This window comes from Ostrinia nubilalis, chromosome 22 (assembly GCF_963855985.1).
Source record: "Ostrinia nubilalis chromosome 22, ilOstNubi1.1, whole genome shotgun sequence".
In the NCBI taxonomy this organism is placed as follows: Eukaryota; Metazoa; Arthropoda; class Insecta; order Lepidoptera; family Crambidae; genus Ostrinia; species Ostrinia nubilalis.
Window position 1 is genome coordinate 6,814,233 of NC_087109.1, and position 24,572 is coordinate 6,838,804.

Sequence of the window (24,572 nt, forward strand, 5' to 3'; positions counted from 1 at the left end):
GAGCGCAATCGTTATTACAACGCGAGGCGCGTGGGCGGGCGGATGGCGCGCGGATAACGTATCGCACATTTATTACACAACCACTCTCGTAGTGATGTGATAGGTATCGATAGTTTGGTGGTTAGTCGATATCGATGAACAAGTCAAATCGTTTCGATATGCAAGTAGGCTCCCAAAGCACCTTTACCCTACCCTACCACTGCTTCGGGACAATAATATGAGCCAATGCTGAGAAGAAGCAGCACAATAAACTCAGTTACTATTGGCTACCATCATTTTTCACTATCGCCCATTTATTACGTAACCACTCATATGGATGCGATGCGTATTGATATTTGGCAATGTGGAACAAAAAGGCTTTTTGTTTGCCGGGTGATTGCTGTGACCGGTTGAGTTTCAGAGACATTGAGACATTCGTCCAGTCGAATTTTAAGTGATATTTTACATAATACAAGAACTCTAATAATTAATTAATCTTACAAACATTATTATAAACAAAGCAAGTGCAACTATCCTCGAGAAAATCTTATCTAACATTTGATCTCGATAACACATCTGTCACCTCACTACGCTGTATAAAATATTTAAGCTTTATTAGAGTTACTTCCTCAACTGTTCCTCAGTTCTGACAGCGCTCAGTACTCGCGCTAATACTGGAGGGCGATACCCCTTTACACTGCTTTATTTAGCAGCTACTCTCATGATGAGCTGTCATGCCAGATATGAAAAATATTGAACATTCTGTCATACAGGATTGTGAGTGGGGGCGTGTAGTATATCCAGTTAAACACCGGAGTCTTTTATAAATTGCAATAGCTGTTGTAACGAAAATGTATAGTATCATGCAGATTGCCACAAGATCTGAGGCCAGTGTTGTGACAATAGTAATTCTATTGCAAACGATAGAAAGTGACTCAGAAATCTTATGATGAGGCGATGATAGGAGTCGGTGTCGGACTGCCGATCCGAGGGTCAGTATTTCGATACATGTCGACCGCTGGATATCCGTTCCAAAAAGATAAATGTTTAGCTTAGCTGAAGAGGTGAACGGTTTAAGTACTTTGTATACTACACATGTTACAATTTCCACGCCCTGCTGAGCTCAGAATCATGCTAAAAAGACATTAGGGCCTTCAGTTCCGCTCAAGCACTGGACCGTGTGTGATATATTAATATTCGGTCAAATTATGAAGCGCTTAAAAAAATATTTTCTTTTTTCGATAAATCCCAACACTGCCCGCCTCGGTCGTATATCTCAATCTGTCGACTCGATAGTATCGATGCATCGCCTCACTACGCCGTAATTGACAGCCGTTGTTTACGACTTGGAAATATGCTTGTGTAATGAGAATTGACAGTTTGTTTTATTGATTTTACGGTGTTAAAGGTTTTATAAGTTGCAATAGTGTACAGCAGATCAGGCTTTACATTGTTGTTGAAAAATATCCCTTATTGCAACTACATAGGATAAAAAAATCAGTTGCTAACTTGATGCACCGTCTTCTGTACAAAGATTAAATTTTTCCACAATTTTTGTTTATCCATAACGAGGAAGCTCTTGGCCTGTGTCTCACCTGATGGTAAGTGATGATCAGGCCGAAGGTGGAAACGAGCTTCACCCGGAATCCTCAACCACGGAGGAACTGGCTATCTCACCTCTAACTGCCGGAACACAACAATGCTGTTAACATTGTTGTTATGTTATTTTGGGTTAATAGTGGCCTATCGGAATTCACGCCCGCGAGCGAGTTAATAACTTTTAAAATACTATACGGGACTAATCCCACCCCTCGTTCCCATCGCTGCAACTCCTGTGCGTAGCCAGGATCTACAGCTTGACCGCCAACAATAACCCAACCAGTGAATGACAAGTTTGTCCCGGGCGAAAGGTAAACTGTCATTGGACCCGCAACGAAATTAAACAGAAGAACATAGAAGTTTGAAGTTAAGGTTCGACTTTTAAAAAAACAGTCTTCATATGGCCCGAGAGAAAAATTAATTGCACGTTATACTAGTGATGTTCAAGGCTCGAGGCTTCCGAGTCCTTTTGCCGAGAGCTCAGAGTCGTTTACAGGGTTCGCCTCGTTTGTATGAAGCTCGACGACTCGGAAGTCTTTTTTAGAGTTCGAGCCCCGAAAAATCGGGGCTCGCCTCGTTTGTATGAAGTTTGGAGTCTTTCGCAGAGCTCGAGCCTTTTTGAAAGCCCAGTTAACTTTTGTGTTAAGATCGTTCTATTTAATAAAACTGCAGAAATTCTGATACCTACAATAAAATACATAATGACTACATACGATTAGAATTATAAGTTTTCCTAACAAAATAAAATATAAGTAAATTTTAAGAATCTTATAATAAAAATCAATGTAGGTGATGTTTTTTTTATTTTTTTCGAAGGTTCGAGCTCTTTAGAAGGCTCGAGCTCTTTTAAAGCCTCGAGGCATGGCTCAGAGAGCTCGCAGCTCGGCTAAGCTCGGGGTACCGAGCTTACCGAGCTCACTGAGTCTTGCCATTCCGCCTCGAGGCTTCAAAAATAGGACTCGACGCCTCGAGTCTTGTAGGTACATCACTACGTTATACATAAGGTGCCGTGGCGCTACATTAGAGTTAAATAAGAGAAGACATAATACACAAGTTTCTCTACCTAAAGCCACGACTCCATAATAATTTTAAAGATAATAAACTCAGAGGGAGAAGTTTTCGTAGATCAGGAAACTGCAAGATGCAAACTGCAGACAGTTGCTATCGCATTTAATTTGCGCTCTATTTCTTACGAAATACGACTTACTCTACCTTATCAGTAAGAAAATCGCAGATCTTTAGAGCAAAGTAAACTTAAACAGCAACACATTAAGGTTTATTTTCTTCATCTAAAAGTTTGTGTTGACTTATATTACGTACCTAGGTATAAAGCGGGGTTTCCACTGCAAGCGAAACGATACAAAAATGATACTCTGTTTCCACTTACAAAGAATCGAGTGAAATTGATAAGAGGGCAAAAAGAGTAAAAATGAGCTCGTTCATCAAATCAACTCCCGAACTCTTTCACGGTGGAAAAGCAATCCTATTTTAAGTATAGTTGTAGCAATTCACGAAGGCGAATGAGCTTTACATGTGTGGTGGCTCGCTAGTGTTTGTTTTTCAAAAGTTTTGATAGACATTACACTATCGTTATGTGCATGTACACGTACACACACAAGTAAGGCTCATTCGCCTTCGTGAGTTGCAAGAACTATACACGAAGACCGCTCCGCTAGACATCCCTAGTTCATTCCTCTTTGACGGTGAAAAACGGGCTTAACAAATTCCCAAGAAAATCCTAGCTGTTTCAAAGTAAAGTAAGCCCTAAGTATAGCAAAATAAAGTCTGATGTCGAGACAATGGTGTTGCCAGCAAACGTCAAAACTCCGCATAACTTTTGAATATGAATTTATGAGTTTCATCAGTGCACTTCGTGAATTTACATTCAACGGCCAGACGTTCAGTTGGTTAATTTGATATACAGGGTGTTATTTTATTACTTCTAAACCTATTTGGATAAAATGCACAGTTGCTAGCGCATTAGACTGAATATTTTTTTATGTAAATAGAAGCTATTTCGATTAACCAAATAACTTCTTAAAAATACTTTATTTTAGCTCCGTTTGAAAACTATATTCGTTTTCAATTTGTTGTTAAAATCGAGTTTTTTAGTTCGCGAGTTAGTGATAATATGTCATTTATTAGGTTTTGTTTGCCAATTAAATAAAATTATGTCAACTATTCTATTACCTAAAAAGTTAAACAACAACAAACCCACAAAGAAACAATTAATATTTAAAGTAACCAGAGAACTGCACAAAATGTTTTAAGCAATGAGTAGACTTTCCGTGTTTAATTTAACAGAAACTTAATCATCTGTTGAAATAGTAATACCTAACTTATTAGTAAGTTGACCTTTGCCGTACAAACGCAATATTATGAGTCAAGGCATATAAATCTAATGGTATACGTCAACATAAATAACGTAGAGACAGTTCGTGACGTGAACTAGACAGTGGCACAATCCGTCTCCCATACATGGGAAATGTATGGACTTCAAATGTATGGGCTGTCAGGGGTGGGAAAAGAATACTACTAGATAAACTTACAGAATAAAAAGTTGTCACATTGAAGTTTTAGCTGGTCATTCACAAATTTTTCTAGGCAGGCCATGTCGAAATTTCTCAAAAAAGAGGGAATAAAATTCGAAAACTATAAAAAATTGCGGTATGTCGGCGACCTTCTTCATGACATGCCGGACCTATTTTTTTTTGAGACGTCAATTGACTGGTCAATGTAGAGACCGGTGATCCGTCTGCTCGTTTGCCTCCTGTCACATTAAAAAAAGACCCGCAATACAAAGGTCCATGTTCTATTTCTACTTTTTTCCATCTCAAGGCAAAATGATAACCAGACCCATAATCATACTGCTAACCCCAAAGTAAATTTAAGTTTTCTCAAGTTATAAAAAGGTCCTATTTACTCTCAAATAAAAAATGTATAAAGTTGTAAACATTTTATAGGCTGTTCAGCCCTGAATATCAGCGTCTATCTCAATCAAACCTTAACAAATAAAATTAAAGTTCAATTTCCAATAACATAAAGTAATGCAATTAAGATGTAAACAAATCGTCTGGTCACTGATAAAACATATTATTATGGACATTTCAATTTGTAGGGAATTTATAATATTTCCTTGTACATTAATTTTGTTGCATACAATATTTACTAAGTGATTAATTCATAGAAAATCGTGTTATTCCTTTTGCAATTTGACCGATTGGCTTGGGCAGTTATTCAAATACCTGTACCTTATAAATTCTTAGATGTCCTAGTAGATTGATACACGGAGATAAGTAGATATGACACACATTTTTAAAGACTTTTTTTTTGTATCCTGTTAAAATTTTGACCATAGTAAATTGACATACTTTTTAGAATCTATTAAAACGCACCAATCCCATAAATTTCGTATAGCAATTCTAATTTATGACATCACAATTCTGCTACAAAGGTCTACTGCGTCTGTCTTGCATTTCTATCGCGCATTGGCAGTGCGGCGCGCATAAAAAACGTAGTGTGCACTGCGGAGTTACGCCGAAAAACGTTATCTATAGTTTCGAATAGGTATTGCCTCTCACACAAAGCGAGTTGCCAGTATGAGCGACGGTGATAGGTAGACCTGAATCTACGTGAACAGCGTTTCAGAGTAGACCTCCAGGCCCTAAAGAACAAAAAAGGACAGAACAATCCCAACACCACCGAATCAGAAGTGTCTTACCGTGGCAGTGAGAAGGTTACCCGCTTAAGCATACCATGCACATCTACTGCTCTTACCTGGAACAATAATAAATAATTATTAATAAAACCTCCAGAGTAAATAAATAGTAAGATTTATTAATAAGTACTAGGTAATATTATATGTTAAGGTCGTTACGGAATTCCTTGGAGGAGGCCTTAGTCCAGCAGTGGACGTTATGTGGCTGTACGAACGAACGAACTAGGTAATGGTTGTAATAATTAGGTTATAATTATTTTAATTGACACTTTTAGTAAGTGAGGGGAAAAAAAAAACAAATAATAACTGGAAAATTTAAAAAAAGTTATAGACTGCCAGAAATAGTAAGTGTCCTTAAAATTTTTAGCTTTAGCCGTCGCTTTTTTTGTCACGTGTAAATTGAAACGTCCAAACTAAAAATCAGGAAACAACTCTGTTACATGCAAAATAAAATATACGGCTTTCAGTGACGGAAATGCGTTACAACATATCATTCCACTTTTAACTGAAAGTTGACATAAAGGCCGTGTTTTTCGCAGTTCACCCGAGCGTGTGTCCAAAACAAAACACGGCCAAAACACAGGTTCACAAGCCGTGAAGGGTTTCACGGCTTTTGAATCTGTATTTCAAGCGTTAGGGTTACCATTTAAAAATTTTAAAGCTCCCATAAAATTTGGGAATTTTAGAAAAGATCGTTATAAAATTAGAGTAAAATGTAAGTTTTTTTTTAATTTAAGTGAATAATGATTCTAGTTAATTTCTATGTTCGTTAAATTACGATTAAACTTCTCTATGGACTAGCTGGGCATTTAATGGACGGTTTCTAGTATTCAAGTCACAGCTGCGGTACACAGGATTATCTCAATAAGTACTTCAAATTTTAAAAATTGCGCATCTAGGGTTATAAGCAGGACAAAAACGTTCGCTCACAAGGTTTAAAACTGGAAGTGTCCGGAAAAAATTTGATGTGTGGCAACCTTACGCACAACACAACAAGGGTTGAAGCAGAAAGAACGTCATTAAAACGCAAAACCGAATAAAGGGTGCACAAAATCAACTTCAAAGGTTCGACATGGTGTGTAAACGTTGTGTGCCTTTTAAATCGTTCTATTCTACCTGAAATGCATAGGTCCAATTTTTATTTAAAAAAGTTCTGACTACAAAAATTGGTTCCTACATTCAAAAACCATTCACAGGGTAAAATATTATTTGATTTTTTTTAGCAAAAATTGAGCTTTATTTTTGCCTAAAATGTTTCACTTACGTGGTTAGGTTTATGGTTGGCGGAAGGAAAAAAACATTTTTAACAAAATAAATACATTTTAGAGTGGGAATTAAATAAAATAAATTAATCATTAGAACAACAGCCTGACCGCAAGAGCAGTACCTACTGCTCCAGATAGTTCACTCAAATTATGTATTTGATGGTCCCCGAATACAACACATTTTTTCGTTGCGGACGTTTGTAGCTAAATTAAACGTGATTCCCCCAATACTTCGTTTATCAATAATAGGAACCAATGTCGCTATTCGTACTAACCATCTTTAACTAATATTATAAAGCTGAAGAGTTTGTCCCTTTGTTTGGTTGAACGCGCTAACGGCGCTAATCTCAGGAAGCCGATGTGAAAATTTTTTTTTGTTTCGTATAGCCTATTTATCGAAGAAGGCTATGTAACATCACCTTACAGCCAATAGGGGCGCAGCAGTAAAGAAAAATTATGCAATAAGTAAAATTTTATAAAAAAAAATAAAACCGACTCCAAAAAACCTACACTAAAACGTAGAAAAATAATTACTAATTACCTACTTATTTATTAGGACGAATTATTAATATTTATGTAGGTATACCATGATTGATACTTCTGGAGTCGGTGCCAAGATTATGAAACATGTAAAGTTTGCCTGCACCGACTCCAAAAGTATCAATCATGGTATACCTACATAAATATTAATAATTCGTCCTAATAAATAAGTAGGTAATTAGTAATTATTTTTCTACGTTTTAGTGTAGGTTTTTTGGAGTCGGTTTTATTTTTTTTTATAAAATTTTACTTATTTCTTGCTTTTTAGTTAACTAATTATTACCTTGATGTTACCACTGAAGGTAGGCAGTACACTGAGACCAAAAAAAATTGGTTCATAATCGGCGGAGATATTGCGTGTAAAAAAGTTCATCCCCAATTTTCCACCCTTGGGGGTGAAATATTTTCTTCAAATTCGCATGAAACCACCCTTTTGATAATACCTATTCAACAAAAAAATAATCGTTCAAATTGGTTTATAATCGGCGGAGATATTGCGTATAAAAAAGTTCATCCCCAATTTTCCACCCTTGGGGGTTGTTTTATTTATTATTAAATTTAAATGGGACCACCCTTGAGGTATTACCTATACGCCGAAAAAAGATTTGTTCAAATCGGTTCATAATTGGCGGAGTTACCGCGTAACAAACATAGAAAAAAAAAAAAAAAAAAAACATACGGGTCGAATTGAGAACCTCCTCCTTTTTTGAAGTCGGTTGAAAACGGGAAATATTATGAAAATAACTTTCACGCGTACCAAGTCGCGGGCACAGCTAGTTAAATCTTTTGTAACTAGCTTCTTCATAGATGCGACAAAACTGGTGCGTAGGTACCCTAGGATGTATTTTCGCTTCACAAAAAGACCTTTTCATGGAGGGCAAAGCACGATTAATGGTTTCCAGGGTCATCCATCGTCACCAGGCGCTCTTAGAATGTTACGGGGCCCGGAGGATGTTTGCCTTCCATTTTTTCCTACAAGAGCCTTTGAGAAGGGTTGCCACTTTTCAGAACAAGAGGTAGAAACCTACTATGAGATTATTAGTGAGATATTTCCAATTTTTTTACTGTGTTTTCTTTAGTATGTATCTATGTAGGCCCTTTTCAGGGCACTTTATACACTGCTTACACACATCCCAAATATTGCTAGCCCTTCCACCATTTCGGAACAACAAATCGGCTGATTCTTAATCCATAATACTTAATTGAGTTTTATTCTCAAAGATGAATATTGGCTTATGTCTCTGAATAATGGTCAGAAAAATAATAACTTATTTAGTTGAAATTACTAAGCTGAGGTAAGCTTAAAAATTAATAAAGCACTGAAATGATATTCATATTATTGAATTACCTACCAAAAGAGGTGCTTCTATGAGTTAAACGTTTGAGCATTTTATCCGCACAAATACCTAGACTGATTTAAGTCATAACAACCCTATCTCATAACCGCAACAAAAGCAGAAAATATTGTTGAAAACTGGAGGTAATCATCGCCTTTTGCTTGAACTCTATACCTTGCTAGTTAAGGTTCAAAATTGCGAACCTGAGGCTATTGCTTGTTTTTTCTTGAAGTTTCTTATACGTAGTTGTTTGGTCCTAATAAGCAACCCTGCAGGACTATTCCGAAACGCGGAATACGGAGTTTCAGGTCTATCTGTCACTGTAGCTCATGCTAGAATCTCGCTTGGTGTGAGAAGGATGGCAACATTCGAAACTTCAGATACGTTCTTCGGAATAGCCCCGCAGATCCAAATAAGCAATCTTGGGACAAAAAAGGTTGAACTTGAGAACAACTTTGTCAATTTTCGTTGGGAAGTTGTTTTATATGGTTCTTATGAAATACTTGGGTAAGGAAGTAATATGATAAGTGATAACCAACTGCAGAAATTTGGGTAAGTTTTTCGGCTATTTTTTTCTGTCTAGTATTTCTAAAATTTCTTCTCGTTAGGTTGTGGCGTAAAAAAAAAGAAATAGCTGTACTCATTAAATCTTAATAACTCCGCATGTGTCGCAAAATATATGCTAATATTAATGGTAAGCAACAGAGCACCTAATTTTTTATTTTTTTTAAGGTTTCACGTCTGTTTCTGAAAAAAAAATTGAAGCTTGCACGGAACCCTATGATTCTTAAATTAAGGACATTAAAAATGTTAGTGAAATTTTTATGTGCTTTCTCTGGCTGATGCTAATTAAGTATTTTCATCAAAATTGAGATCAGTAGGTAAAGAATAGTTAACTGCACTACTAACAGTCAGTCGCATATATTGCGACTTAGTCTCCAACTTAGCACTCACGTCTCTTGCACTTACGAACTACTTAGAGGCATAATCTCCAACGATCACATTAAAGTTTGAGCCAGTTTTTACTGATATTTCGTTAGTTATTCACGGGCGAGTCGAGCTAAATTGGCCTCTTGGCCCTCGAGCGCACTCCGTTGGAGAGACTAGTCTTCACAAATTGCAACTTGTGACGTGACATATTTTCGCACGAAAAGGAGCTTGGAGAACTTTTTTTTAGTTCTGGATTTATGTAAGAGCTGCCTTGCCGATTCATTGTAAAGGCAGCTGAATGCCTGGCAAATTACTATTTAAGAGGTATGTAGAAGATGCCATACTACTTACTTTAAAAAGCTAGAAAAGCGCTGGTTTCAGACAGCTGCAAAATTTTGTGACTTTATACAAATGGTTTCACGCCTACCCTAATAAACAAAAAGTCACTCTGCTGTTTGAAAAGTTACACTTAAATATACATGAAGCTATAAGCCAGTTTTTGCTGATATCTCGTCAGCTATTCACGGGCGAGTCGAGCTAAATTGGCTTCTTGGCGCGAGCTCTCCACTGTAGACTAGACTCTTCACAAATTGCAACTTGTGACGTGACATATTTTCGTACGGAAGTAGCTTGGAAGTCTTTTTTAGTCCTAGATTTATGTAAGAGCTGCCTTTTCCTCTTTGCATTGCTGTTTCATTTCCATTCCATTCATTCATCATTTCCACTGTAGTTAATAGCAACTAGATAGATTCTAGAGATATGACATATTTCTAAACTAGAAGAAGCTGGAAAGATTTTTATGGAATTTTTCCTTTTTGCATTATGTTTCATTAACAAGGTTTATTCAACACGTAACAAATGATTACATATTACGATGATACTTGAAAAGGTCAGACTGCCTACTTTACAAAAAAAAAGAAAAAGCGCAGGTTTACAATTGCTGCAAAAAATTGAGGCTAAATTGGACTCTCAGCCCTTCACTGTAGAGGCTACCAATTGCAGCTGGTGACATCGCAACTTGCGATGTGACATATTTTCGCACGAGAAGTAGTAAGCAAGTAGCTTGAGGACTTTTTTAGTCCTAGATTCATGTAAGATTTGCCTTTTTCTCTTTACATTCCACTGTAGCGAATAAAAACTAGTTAGATTCTTGGATTATTATGACATATTTCTGAACTAGAAGTAGCTAGAAGAATGTTTTTGCATTATTTCTTCTTTGCAATGATGTTTCATTCAAAAGGTAGGTTTGCAACTAAATTGGCCTCTTGGCGCGCGAGCACTCCGCTGGAGAGACTAGCCTCTTCACAAATTGCAACTTGAGATGTGACATATTTTCGCACGAGAAATAACTTGGTAGTTTTTTTACTTTTAGATTTATAAGGACTGCCTTTTTTAAGACTTACGCCCGTATTCACAAACATTACTATGAGGTTTCACAGTGCGCGTGGACGCACAGGGTGACACACTCAAGCAGCAAATCGAACGCACATCGTTGAATCAGAGCTCTATTCAACGATGTGCGTTCGATTTACTGCTTCATTTAAGCAAGCATCGCTTGTGAATACGGGTGTTAGATAATATGGCTTTTTAGTATTGCTGTTTATTTCGCAAGGCATTTAACAAGTAGCGTTAGTGTCTTACTATATTAATGAATGCAAGAGATATCATACTGCTTTAAGAAACTGCAAAAGCGCGAGTTTTGTACAGCGGGAAGAGATTCATAGTTAAGGATGTCTCATAATTAGTAACCAAACACAAAACTAAAAAGGCACGCTGCTAAGCTGCTATTCGATAAAATATATCAGCTGTAGAGACTAGGCTCACTAAAATGAGAATGAAGAATGTTCACTAATTTTGTTTTTTAGCTTTCTGTATTCTCTGTTAAAAATAAAAAATACACGTGAAAGAATTATTTCGATACGTAAATTAGTTTCCAAGATATTGAATTTTAAAAGTGCGGGCGGCGGCCGGCCCGCCATTTTATGCGCGTGACGTCATATTACAACGACTGGCTCATATTTGTATGGGTGGAATCTTGCAAACTGAATTAAGACACACTTCCAGGCAACCGATTAAGCTGAAATTTCGCAAACACATGTGATTTGGATGACCATGCAATATTATGATGACATGGAGCTGATCTGATGATGGAGCTGGAAGGTGGCCATAGGAACTCTATAATAAAACGACTTAAATGCATCGAGTTTGGGCTCGTTCGTTTTGTATTGATGAGTATTTTAATTCTATATAGTAATCGGGGTCTAATGATGGAGCTGGAAGGTAATTCGCAATAAAACGACACAATCGCATCAAGTTTGGGTTTGGTTCAATTTTAATTTATGTGATGGGTCTGGGTGTTAATATGTATAATAAGTTTGTATTTACAAAAAAAAAAAATAAGTATGTTTATATCCGTTTTCTAGTGAGCGGACGCTGTGAATGTACGTCACACGGGGTCACGTGACCGTCGGCGGGACTCAATATTTAAGCGAACTTTGAATGCCTATAAAATCATAACTACTGGGTATTTTTGAATGAAATAAAAACTAATGTATTTGTAAATGTAAAAGCTTAACTGTAACATAGGTTTCAAGTGATTTTGCATACCTAGTAACATTCTCAATTGCTGTCAACACAAAACCTCACTTCATTTTCACTATAATTTTCTTTACAATTTTGTACTGTCACAAACAAATCCGATACACTGAAAGTAGAATGTATGGCTCTACATTAGTAAGCCAATTACCCGTCCATTGAAACGAAAGGCTTTGCTTCGTTGTTTTGCGTCTGCGCTTGGAACCGCGGGGTTATTCCGAGACACAAGTTTCGAATGCTGCCATCTCTCTCACGCAAAGCTAGAGGCCAGCATGAGCGACGATGACAGATAGATTCGAAACTAAGTGAACAGCGTTTCGGAGTAGCCCGCTGCTGGATGATCGAACGGCTTTCAGAATTAATCCGCTGACGTGAAAAACGGAACAGTTTTCGATCCAATTTGTTTTGTTAAGTCCGTACAGTACAAAGCTTTTCAATCCTTTGACGGGAGCAAATTAATGTATGAGAGACTTTTTGCCAAACATAATGTAACACAAACAAACATTGAAACCCATAAAAAACACTGGTTATTTATTTTTAAAAGGATACATACAAGCTCGATTGCCTTTTAGGGACAGACAAAATCGTAAGTACTTCATGCGTCAATTTTCCCGCTCGCAACAACCGATGGAGTCCGTGAAAGAGGTGCCTTGAGAAAAGCCAGTGACTCAAATAGGTATAGTATTGTTACCATCTGATTCATCACGGTACAATTCCCTGACATTTGGCAATTTGCTGTTTATCCACATCACTTGACAATCTCGATCAATGCACACAAGGGATGTTAGAGAAATGGTTGTATCGGAATCGGTACCGAATTCGGTCGGAGGCAGAGGCAGGTCTAAGAAATTGAAATTACACACATTCGTCAGTTGGTCAGTATTCTTATTTATAGCCCAAAAATACAGATAGGTTTATACCTGGGTAAGTGTAAACCTGTCCGTAGTCTGTATGCGGTAAGTCGTCGCCGCGCCGCACCACAACGCTATGCATCGACTTTCGATGTAACTTTCGATTATCCGATTTTTTTTTATCCCCAACGAGTGATGATCAGGCCGAAGGTGGAAGCGAGCTTCACCCGGAATCCTCATCACAGAGGAACTGGCTATCTTACCTCTAACTGCCGGTACACAACAATGCTGTTAACATTGTTGTTATGGCGACAGACTTAGATAAGATGGTGGTAGCTAGCCAGACGGACTTAGAACAAGCCCTACCACCAACCAAACCGAACAGAAAAATCTGCCCCCACTGGGAATCGAACCCGGGACCTCTGCGTCTGAAGCAGGTGGTCTTATCACTAGACCACAGAGGCGGTTATTTTTTGGAATCGAAGGAGCATATCAGTCGAAAGTTCCGAGCTTTCGTATCGAACTTCAGTAACATCTCTTAACCAATAAATCCCTATCAACAGCTAAACGGCTCAATCTACACGCGCCTAACCGGAAACCGCGTTAAATTGCAGGACGTCTCGATCATGATTATGATACACATCATAACAGTGGCGCCGTCACTCATAATAATGGGATTACAATCATAACAAAGTGTGATTTGTGCTTCCTTTGCTTTGTTATGTGTATTGATTTACGAGAAAGTAACAGATTTTTATTAAATTTTATAGCTTATGATTGTTTTGGTAAATTACCATCATCATCATCATCATTGCAGCCACAGGACGTCCACTGAACATAGGCCTCCCCCAATGACTTCCATATCACACGGTTGGTAGCAGCCTGCAGCAGGAAGGCGCTGGCTTCCTGCTACTTTCATCAGATCGTCGGTCCACCTAGTAGACGGACGTCCCACGCTAAATTACCATCGTAGATGTTAAAATATGTTTAATATGAGTCCTAAAAAAATTTTATTTAAAAAAATAAAACCGACTCCAAAAAACCTACACTAAAAAGTAGAAAAATAATTACTAATTACCTACTTATTTATTAGGACGAATTAATATTTATGTAGGTATACCATGATTGATACTTCTGGAGTCGGTGCCAAGATTATGAAACATGTAAAGTTTGCCTGCACCGACTCCAAAAGTATCAATCATGGTATACCTACATAAATATTAATTCGTCCTAATAAATAAGTAGGTAATTAGTAATTATTTTTCTACTTTTTAGTGTAGGTTTTTTGGAGTCGGTTTTATTTTTTTAAATAAAATTTTACTTATTTCTTGCTTTTTAGTTAACTAATTATTACCTTAATGTTAACCGTCAGCCCACCTTAAAAACATGAAAGAATACAACTGTTGGTCTATTTGTACCTATAATATTTAAAGAATTATCCTCCAACTCCTTAGCATTAAGGAGTTGTACCTACTATGACCAGTTCATCATGATGAGATGATGAATATCTGATGTAAACACTTGAATAACTTTAGAAACTATACTTATCTATAAAATTAAAAGAATTATCTTCCAACTCCTAAGTATTAAGGAGTTTTACCTTCTATCATCAGCTCATCAATATGAGATGATGATTTCCAGGAGCAAATACTTGAATAACTTAAGAAAAAGTTTGAAAAACGATATACGTGCCTATAAAATTTGAGGGTTGCCCTCGATTTCCCTAGGATCTCATAATCAGATCCTAATTTGGTGACAATGGGACCACCTCGGAAGTGTACCCTATCGAACAAAAAAAGAATTTTGAAAATCGGTCCACAATTGACGGAGTAATCGGTGAACATACATAGAAAAAAAAAAAACATACAGTCGAACATATAACCTCCTCCTTTTTTGAAGTCGGTTAAAAAGCACTTGATTCTAGCCCTGAAAACGATCTCTCTTCAAGTGTTTTATCAAAGAAGCTGTGTCTTAAAATATCGTCAACCACCAATTCTGAATTCTGTAGCAGGTTCTCTTTTACCAAATATCAAAAAAAGTAAAAAACTACACGAATGACTATGAACGTAAATTGCGGGTACATTCACGAGTCCTCTCACACCGCTCTCCTCCCAGTGCTATTTATATCAACATCGATCCGTCTGCATTCTGCATCCACATTTCGTATGCATGGAGCTCTGCAGGTCTTTGATATTTTACTGTCTCAAGCGCCTAACGCATTTCATTCGGGAAATTCGGCATTCGTTTCAGAGCGTGCGAAACGGCCGAAAATGCTCAGAAAGTGAAGTTAATTTATGAAAAAGCATAGATTTTAAATTAAAAAATCAAGTACAGTTATAGAATGACGTATGGCATTAAGCTCGCCTTTTTGTACGGAACATTGTTGTGTGTGCAATAAAGTCTTTAAATAAATAAAAAAAATATAGTCTTAATTATTCAAATAAACTATACCTAAGTACCTACAACAAAAAAAAAAGTACCTACAACCTATCGCATTTAATATATTTTGTGTTAAACGCTTCTAACGTATGCTGTTGAGGCCTTTATATTATGCCAAGCATTTATAAATGAAATCCAGGCACTCAGCGATTAAAAAAACATTTTCTTTAAGCTTCTTTTATTGTACCCATGGAGTCAGTTTAGCAATAAATTAATTGTACCTAATGGTAAATGCTGAAGAAAACCAAAGAAACTCTTAAAAATAAAAAATCATTGTTTACTGTCTCGTGCATTCCCATCTAAATCATTCCCAGTCTCAATTTGTCAACTGGGGAACTTGGCTTGTCCTTTTAGAAAGTGTTTACAGAATTTAAAAGAAGTTTCCATTTGATTCAGTTACGAGTTACGACTTAATGCGTCTGGATTGGATTTACACAAGCTTAATGGTAAACTTAGACAAAACGCTTTAAGCATTTTAAATTAATTGAAGAGGCGGCTTTGTGAATGGAAAGAAGTTAGTGGTTACTCGTAATTGTTTACAAATCTTTTCTTTTCTTAACTGGAATTACGTACAACTATGTATGTAACGTGGACAGCATAATAAACTATGCATATAATATGTAAAATAGCTTCTACAGCAAAAATGTAAGATACCATAGTGATCCGCTTGATGTGCCGGCACCTGTACTTCAAAATTAAAATAGTGAGTTATTTGTTATTTATTTATATCTAGACGCTTCAGTTGAGCAAAAACATTGTTGGTTTCAGTTCCAAAATCTTAATTTTCAATAATACTTACCAGCAACGATTTATGAAATCTTAAAATCTCGGTAAAACCATTTTGGGAAATCAAGACATCTATTTTGTGTCATGAATAACAATGGAATACCAAATCCAGGTCGTCCTTAAAAATTCCATTCCAGTTTAATATCGCTGAAATCCATCTAGAAGCTGTCGTTGCAACATGCAGTTTGCAGGGCTGTCAGGCGCCAGTTTTTCCAAATATGAATAATACAGAGTTTTGAGTTTTGGAAACAACGATTTCGCCAGTAAGTATCACGTGCAGATTTTAAGTCAATAGGTACATGATGAACATTCTCAATCTTAAGGTAAAGAGGGTCGTGCTTCTACAGTGGAGACTAGATGATCTGATGATGAATTTGTCCCTGATCTCTACAGTAGTACTTGTGGTAGTGCTGATAAATGATAAATAAAAAGCATTCGTTTCAGCCAAATGACTTCCACTGCTGGACAAAGGCCTCTCTCAATGATTTCGATCGATCGGTCCTACGCTGCCTACGTCCATGAAAAGCGTACAGAATTATAACCCGAAGCAATTAGTTTCCAAAATAAAGAGTTCACCAAAATGGACAACGGAAAATGGTAGACGAGTAAATATGCATAAGTCACAAGCGAGCTGGAGAAAGCGAACAAAACGCATTGGGCGGGGGCTGGCCGCTGGCTGAAAATGCGGAATATTTACTTTATAACATGCAGATTTTAACGTTTCGGACATTGGCCATAGAGTAAACAATTGTGCAGAAACTACACTCTATGTTATTGTCATAATAAACTTTTGAAAATGTGAGCGGTGGTGGACCTTAACGTTCGAGATTATACGACTAAAAGCCCAATTTTTTCATACAGGAGAGTTTTTGGATAGGAGGAGAAGCTATTTAGCTTCAACTTCCAGTTCTTTTAATAGTATGTAGGCATCTTGCATGGCGTTTATACACACCCTAATAGAGCTTGCCCTATCAGCTATACATTTTGCCTTTTGAAGCCTTCGGTATTGAGCCGGCTATCAATATTAGAAAACGTTAATGTTTCAATAGACCCATTAAGGAAAGAGGCACTTAATTTTTTTGAGTAGTCTTCCAATATAAGTCTCGACAATAGCCCGGCCATCTACAATGCTCAGAAAGACTCACAATATTTACAACTAGATTCGAAATCTCCACCCAACAAACACTCGCCTTTTCAGTACAAAGTCAAACACTAGCGATGGTCACGAAAAAGTAAACAACACGAAGGAGCCAGCTGACCGGCTGAAAACGCCGAAATATTTACTTTAACCCGTCTACTGAAAAATATTCTTCATCCTGAACCTTATTCTATCTGAATACAGTCCAAAATACGTTTGGAACAACTTATCCAAGCCGGCCAGAGGGTTTAGATAGAGGGGTTACAGTCAAACTTTTGTGTGGTCGCTGGATTTAACTACTCCAAGTGTGGACAGGTGGAAACGTTGTCCACTTTTTCGCTTTTGTTTTGTTTGAATGCTTTGTGGCTGTTTACTCTTTGCTAAGTACAGTGGACAGGGGCGTTAAGCAATTAATCATGCTTGCATGAGAAATCATTTCAGTATAGTTGGTATTTTCAATTTAAAAACCTTCTTACTTAGAGAAATAATCTTAAAACAATTAGAAAGGAAATCCGGCTAGTCTTTGGCACGCATCGTTTGTAGATATTTTCCACGCGGAAAATCCCACGTTCATTTTTCTCTTTCTTAGTTATTTAACTTTCTATTTTAGTAGATTCGCAAAGACATATTCAGCTGTGAATCTAGTCCAAGGATTTTTGTATCAAGAAGCTCTCTTCATCACAGACTCTGATCTATTCATCTCCTATCCAATGCTTTATACAGCGACAAAATCCGATCAACATATTTATCTTGTTTCTGTCAGTGGACTCATAAATCACAGTATTACGTATTCCGGCGTCCTGTTTGCGGGTACAAATCTGACACGTCTGGCCGTCACGGGATCACCGTAATTGGTCGATCGATCATGCGGTTGGGTGTGAAGTTTGAATTACGGAAACTGTTTATGTAATTACAAAACAACACTTAATTAATTCGAGTTATTTTGTACTTGTTGGACTAGCTCGTGCCTACCATACTCTAGGGAAATCGATTCATAGTCATCATCATCATTTCAGCCATAGATTCCACTGCTGATCATAGGCCAATGACTAACCACCCGGCCTTGTGGAGGTAGCCTAGGGAAATCGATTATTGTAAAGCAATAGATATTGAAAATAAAGGGATACCGCAAGGTCACATTTTGGGACCTCTAGTTTACTATATCTACAACATTTAAAGAAACGTAAGTATGTATTTGTATTCTGCTTAGTCATCTGAAAGCCGTCGGCAAAACTCGACTCAAACTGCGACATGGACTCAAACCAGTGATTTTTAGGATTTAATATTTGAACCAAAAAGGCTTGATTCAATTTTTCATTTCAGATACTGTTCTTTGAAGTGATTAATTTTAAAGGAATTTGAAGCTAAAGTAGCTGCGCAAACATGACAGAAAGGATCGAAGCGTCATCTAACAGCAAAAAGCTCCGTCATAAGTTCCCGTTCAATATAAAAGTTCGAAAGCTCAATAGCTGCCCCGGCGGAGTTGAAGAGCTTAGGGCGAACTTTGACGGGAAGCTCTGTAGTTACAAGCTTTCAGTTAATAGTGGTTTCATCGAGAATAATTACTTTTTGAATAACTAAGAATTTGATTGGAAAATACCTATCAATTAAAACTTTATAGCTTACAAAGCTGAACATTATAGGAAGTAGTAAAAAGTCACTAGATTTAGATCTTGTCTTGAGACATCACACTAAATTATAGATCTCGTAATTAACAGATGTTTGCAGCTTATAAAGTTTTGAAATTTCATTACTATAGATACGGATATACGGCTTAATCATTGGGGGATGCATGTTTAGCAATGGACGTCCTGCGGCTGAAATGATGATGATGATGATATGGCTTAAGGTCAGATTTAAATATGTGTCACTTTATGAGTTCAATATTGTAGCTTAAAAGCCTACTTATAATTTAAAACATCTGTGGTGTAGATAAACAAGAAAAACACATTTTTTAAGCCAAACAGCTAAAGGTCTAGGAAAAATTTCTTGTTTTATCCTCTTCCTTTTCAACCATAAAAACTTGGTCGTGGAATGAAGAGATTTCTTTAGCAAGGAGCTGAGGGAAAATAAAAATGTCATCTTTATTTAAATGAGAGCAAACAAAACAACTTGCAACGGGCCTAATTAGATAACTTGTCGACCCCTTTTATTTGATGGAGGATTTTTAATTATAACTTTACGGTCTTGTCGGACAAGCCAACCTTTTTTTCAGTAAGTATAAATGTATATTTAAGGATTTCAAAGTCATTAAAAAAGCAATAGAAAGAAAGAAAGAATCATTTATTACGATGAACATCATTTAGTTAAGGACAGAGAACGTATACAGAAATAAAGACAGAAATAGCACATACATATTACAAGGAAATAAAAAGTGAACTGAGCAGTGCTATCCTGTCGCAACAGCGATTCCCATCGCATATGCCGTGGCTCACGGCATAAGCATAATAGTTAGTTGTTATCTTATAGGTCTTCAGGCTTTAGTCTCAGGTAGGGGTCGCAATACCGAATCATTTCAGCAAATCCGGTATTTTCGGTATTGGCTCTAGACGAATACCGATAATCCGGTATTTTCGATATTTCCGGGATTAAGCTAAAGTTAGCAAATTTAGTATAATAAAGTTAGTTTGCGGAGGAATAGTAAGTAGGTACCTAACCTAAATTAATTTATCTTCTAAATAAAACAAAATTCAGTCCAAATCAAATTGAGTTATAAAGAGGTAATCAAAATACGAGTATTATTAAATCTAGATTAATTTTTTGGGCATTGTAATGAGATCATAGAAACAGTAAAGTATCTAAACTTTTATCACTCTTGAATTACTTGACTTAAGGTCCTATGTCCCCTAGATGGGGCAGAGGGCGTCCACAACAGTCCTCCATCGCGTTCGGTCTTGAGCTTCGCGTTTGAGCTCACTCCAAGTCTTGCCGATCTTCTTCGCCTCGTCTGCCACAGTGCGCCGCCAAGTTTGCTTGGGGCGACCACGATTGCGTTTTCCTTGGGGGTTCCAATCCAGAGCCTGCTTGGGGATGTGATCGGGATCTCTTCGGAGAGTGTGGTCAATCCAGTTCCACTTGCGGCGCTTGATCTGCTGGTCGATCGGAATTTCGTGGCAGCGTTCCAATAGCTCGACGTTGGAGATTTTCTCAGGCCAGTATATGCCGAGAATTCGGCGAAGGCAGCAGTTGACGAAGACCTGCAGCTGGTACGAGATGACCTTGGTGACCTTCCACGTTTCACACTCATAAAGCAGAACGGATTTAACGTCGGACGCATGCGGGCGTCCGGCAAGGCACCTCGATGTCTTCAGCGATGAGGCCGTCGTGAGTGACAGTACAAGAATATTTCTTGTAGATGGCCTTCAGTAGATCGATATTTTTCGGCGGGACACCAATGTCAGCGAGTCGCGACCATATGCTTGCCCACTTTAGCGTATCAAAGGCTTTTTCAAAGTCTACAAAGGTAAGATGGACTTCCCTTTGCCATTCTGATGCCTGCTCCAAGATGATAGGTACGCAAAGTATTGATCTGGTCGGTGCACGAGCGGTTCGGGCGGAAGCCAGCCTGTTCCCTACGCAAAAGAGGTTCAACGGCCCCCGATAACCTATGCAAGATAATCTTGCAAAAAACCTTTGACGGTATCGAGAGCAAAGTGATACCTCTCCAATTGCTACACTGACTTAGGTCCCCTTTCTTTGGTACAGTAATTAAAAGCCCCTTATTCCAGTCTTCTGGGAGTTCCTCTTCCATCCAGATGTTTTCGATGAGAGGTGTCAGGACGTCGGCGGCGGAGTTTACGTCGACTATCACTCAAGCAACTCAAAACGAACTCGCGCGCGCGTATTTTGAATTTAATGGTGCGTAAATTTTTCTATTTGTATTTGTTTTTTATTTATTTTACTAAAACCGAAAATACCGAATATCCCGGTTTTTGTGAAATGAATACCGGTATTAATTAGACCTAAATTTGGCCCGGTATTCCGGTATTTTCGAAATTCGGTATCCCGGTTTGCGACCCCTAGTCTCAGGTTAACTAATATCACCATTAAATTGTCAGACATAATATGAGCTGTCAAAACGTCTAGATTTTATATGCCAAAAGTGAGTTTATGACATCACTAGATCGTACTCAATGAGGGTTTTCGCGATTGAAAAATCCGCCAGATAGCAATACGTAGACGGGAGTTCCAAATGCTGCATGATTGGTTATTTTTGACATGACATTGACAGATATGTTAAAATCCACATTTTTCAATCGCGAAAACCCTCATTGATTTCAAATGAAGAACGTGTATCGGCATGGCAAACGTAATTTATGACGTCACTATTCCGCTAACTTAATTGATTTTCAAATAAAAAATCGAATTTCACAGCAAACTGAAAATTAACTGGTTAACAACAATTAACTTCACCCCAAAACAAAAACGATGGAATTATCCGACCAATAAATGTAAAGCAGAATTTATCGAAGCTTACATAAAAGCTTTAAATACTGAATTGAGCCAACGGTCTAACAAAAGAACCGATAAAATGTCAATAACAGGCGTAGACTCGCAGTTATGTAAATACCAGTCAAGAACGAGGCGGACTCGCACAAGATGGGTTCCGTAACGTATTGATTTAAATAATATAACTGCTTCTGTGGTGTAGTGGTAAGACCACCTGCTTCAGACGCAGAGGTCCCGGGTTCGATTCCCAGTGGGGGCAGACTTTTCAGTTCGGTTTGGTTGGTGGTAGGGCTTGTTTTAAGTCCGCCTGGCTAGCTACCATGACGATGATTACCCTTATATATTTAAAAAACTTTGAATATGTTTCTTGTATAAGGACTTCCTTGTAATATTTGTCGATAGAACAAAGGATTCGTAGAAAGATTGAAGGATACAACAACTAATAAGATACTGGGATAGGACTAAAACATACTCCTGTGAGAAACGGTCAAACAAACAGCGTTATGAAAACAGTCAGAACTCGGAACCTAGGGTTCTTTGGGTCCTTTTTTCAGTAACCCTGGGTATTGACTTCAGTACATACTGAACCCTACAAAGGCTGGTTCACGGTCGGGACAATGAGCTATCATTACTTTAGTCCTACGCGATTTATTGTTGGGCATTTTAATGGGACCTATTGTTTTAGTAACAAAGTGGAGTAGTGATGATTGAATTGTTCTGGAGGATGTATTTACAGAATTGGAAGGTATTTTTTTTAATTAGGTACGTTGATTTTTGAAGAGGTTGTTATTTTGTTGTTTTCTGAATTTCTTTATTCATTATTTACACAACTTTATTGTGATATTTTTGGAAAATAATGTGCTATGTTAACGAGTTAAATGATAAGTAAGTTGCCTGACTAAGTTTAAGGCGTTTTATCAAACAAAAAATAATATAGGTAACTAAAATTCAGGTCTCATTCATTTTGCTTGCTAAAAGGAAGTTATGGGGACTCAGAAGACACAACCAGGAGTTACTTAATTCGAAACAACATAATTGGATCGCTTAATTTATAATTTAAAATAACTGAAAAATACACACTACAAACTTTGGCGCCCAACGTGTAGCACGCATTGTATATTTTTTTTCTTTTATCGAATGTAAAATGGAGATGTTTCAGCAACGTAATGTTGAAGATTACACCGCTAGATGGCGCCAGCTTAAGGGTCGTATGTTCGTTAAGGAGCGAACCATTACACTTTTATGGTGGCGTGGATTAGGTGCAGGCCTCATATTTCCTAAGGAAATAAAACCCGAGTCATTTACAAATTGTGGTCATGTATTATGTAGTCTACAGTTACTGTGTTCAGAAGGCTCATTTGAAAGCATACAGACGAATTGAGGTGTTCTTCTTTAGTAGGTTCCGTTTTCCGTAAGATTTGCGTAGTGGATTTTATAGAAATCAAGTAAACGTCTATGTGAACTGTAGCCGGATTATGGACTTAGTGGATGCCTAACGGAAGCGATTAGTTACGATAACTCTTAGGAAGCTAGTTTCCAAAAAACTCACAATAAAACACCTATTTGGATATAGGTGCTGGCCGAAGTTACTAGCTGGACCGACGATTTGCTGAAGGTCGCGGGAAGCACCTGAATGCGGGCAGCGCGGCAGCGCAAGACCGATCATTGTGTAAATCCTTGGCTTGAGCTTGCGTTTTGTCCAACAGTGGACGTCATTTGTCTGTAACGGACGAACGAATAGCCGATGAAGTCATAAGTTGACTAAGGCTGGGTTGCACCACCCAACTTTGACCGTAACTTTGACGATAACCGGTGCTTTTTGTACGGATTTTGACAGCTTTTTGACGTTTGTCAAAGTTAAAGTAAGATGGTGCAACCCAGCCTTACTGGTGAAAATGAGAATGACAGTTTAATTTTCCCGGACATACTTGACCTTCACTAGTTGGGTTTTTATTGGACGAGAAGATGGAAACCATCTTGGTGAAAGTAAGAAGCCTTTTTACAACAGAAAAATAGTATCAGCCCCGACTTCAATCAGATAAGCGTCATTTTAAACGGCTCTATCGCACCCCGTCGGATCGGATGTCACCCCTAACCTACATCGGCGGCGACCCTCCGCTGAACGTCACTTTATCTTTATTGAACTTACCTAGTGATTTAAGGAAAAAAGGATGCGGCTTTTATAGAAACTACTAGTTTTGCCCGCGTCTTTGTTCACGTGAAATTCAGTTTGTCACAGACCGCAATGAATTGTAAGTAATTTATTTTTTGCAAATTGGCTCTTAAGTGCCACAGGCCACTACTTAGGGACTAAATGGGACAAAGAAGCCTCTATTTTATAGGTATGTTATTCTGATGTATAAGCAATAATACTCTGTAAAATGTTAACTTCATTTGTAAAAAAAACCTTGTACATAAATAAACGTCTATAAAGTATGGAGACTACAAGTTTGCTCGTAGACATTAGCGAGAAACTACCACTAGGTACTTGCTCTAAAAAAAATACATTATTGATATTCAACAAATTGTTAATTCTTTGAAACCGAACTTCGGCAATTTCAGCCGGAGATTAAAAAAAACTTATGAAGTTTCATCAAAATTCGTTCAGTAGTTTTGCATGAAAGAACAACAAACATACACATTTCACGTTTAATGTAGGATAGTAGATAGATAGATATCGCAACCTCACTGAGAACAAACATACAAAGTAATTTTACACTAGTAATGAGTGTTTACGTTTACATAATACAGGAAACATAATCGAATTCGCAAACACAAGAGATGTGAAATTGTATTCAAATATCGATTCGATATCGCAAATATTCGCTTCAATCCCAGCTGTTTGCTGCCTCGACTCGATTTGAACCCTTCAAACGACACAAAGGTGTTTAAATCCAGACTATTTAAATATTTCACCGTCTATCTTGCAACGTAGTGTAGGGAAAA

General features: G+C 37.6%; 1 long non-coding RNA gene across 1 annotated transcript in view; it reads right to left on the reverse strand.

Moving 5' to 3' along the window:
* LOC135082910 (uncharacterized) overlaps nucleotides 1-24,572 on the reverse strand; it is a 97,147-nt gene that overhangs the window by 1,181 nt on the left and 71,394 nt on the right. Inside the window, exon 2 of the long non-coding RNA XR_010259518.1 lies at nucleotides 5,300-5,355. This is a non-coding gene — a long non-coding RNA (uncharacterized LOC135082910). The remainder of the gene's footprint in view (nucleotides 1-5,299; nucleotides 5,356-24,572) is intronic.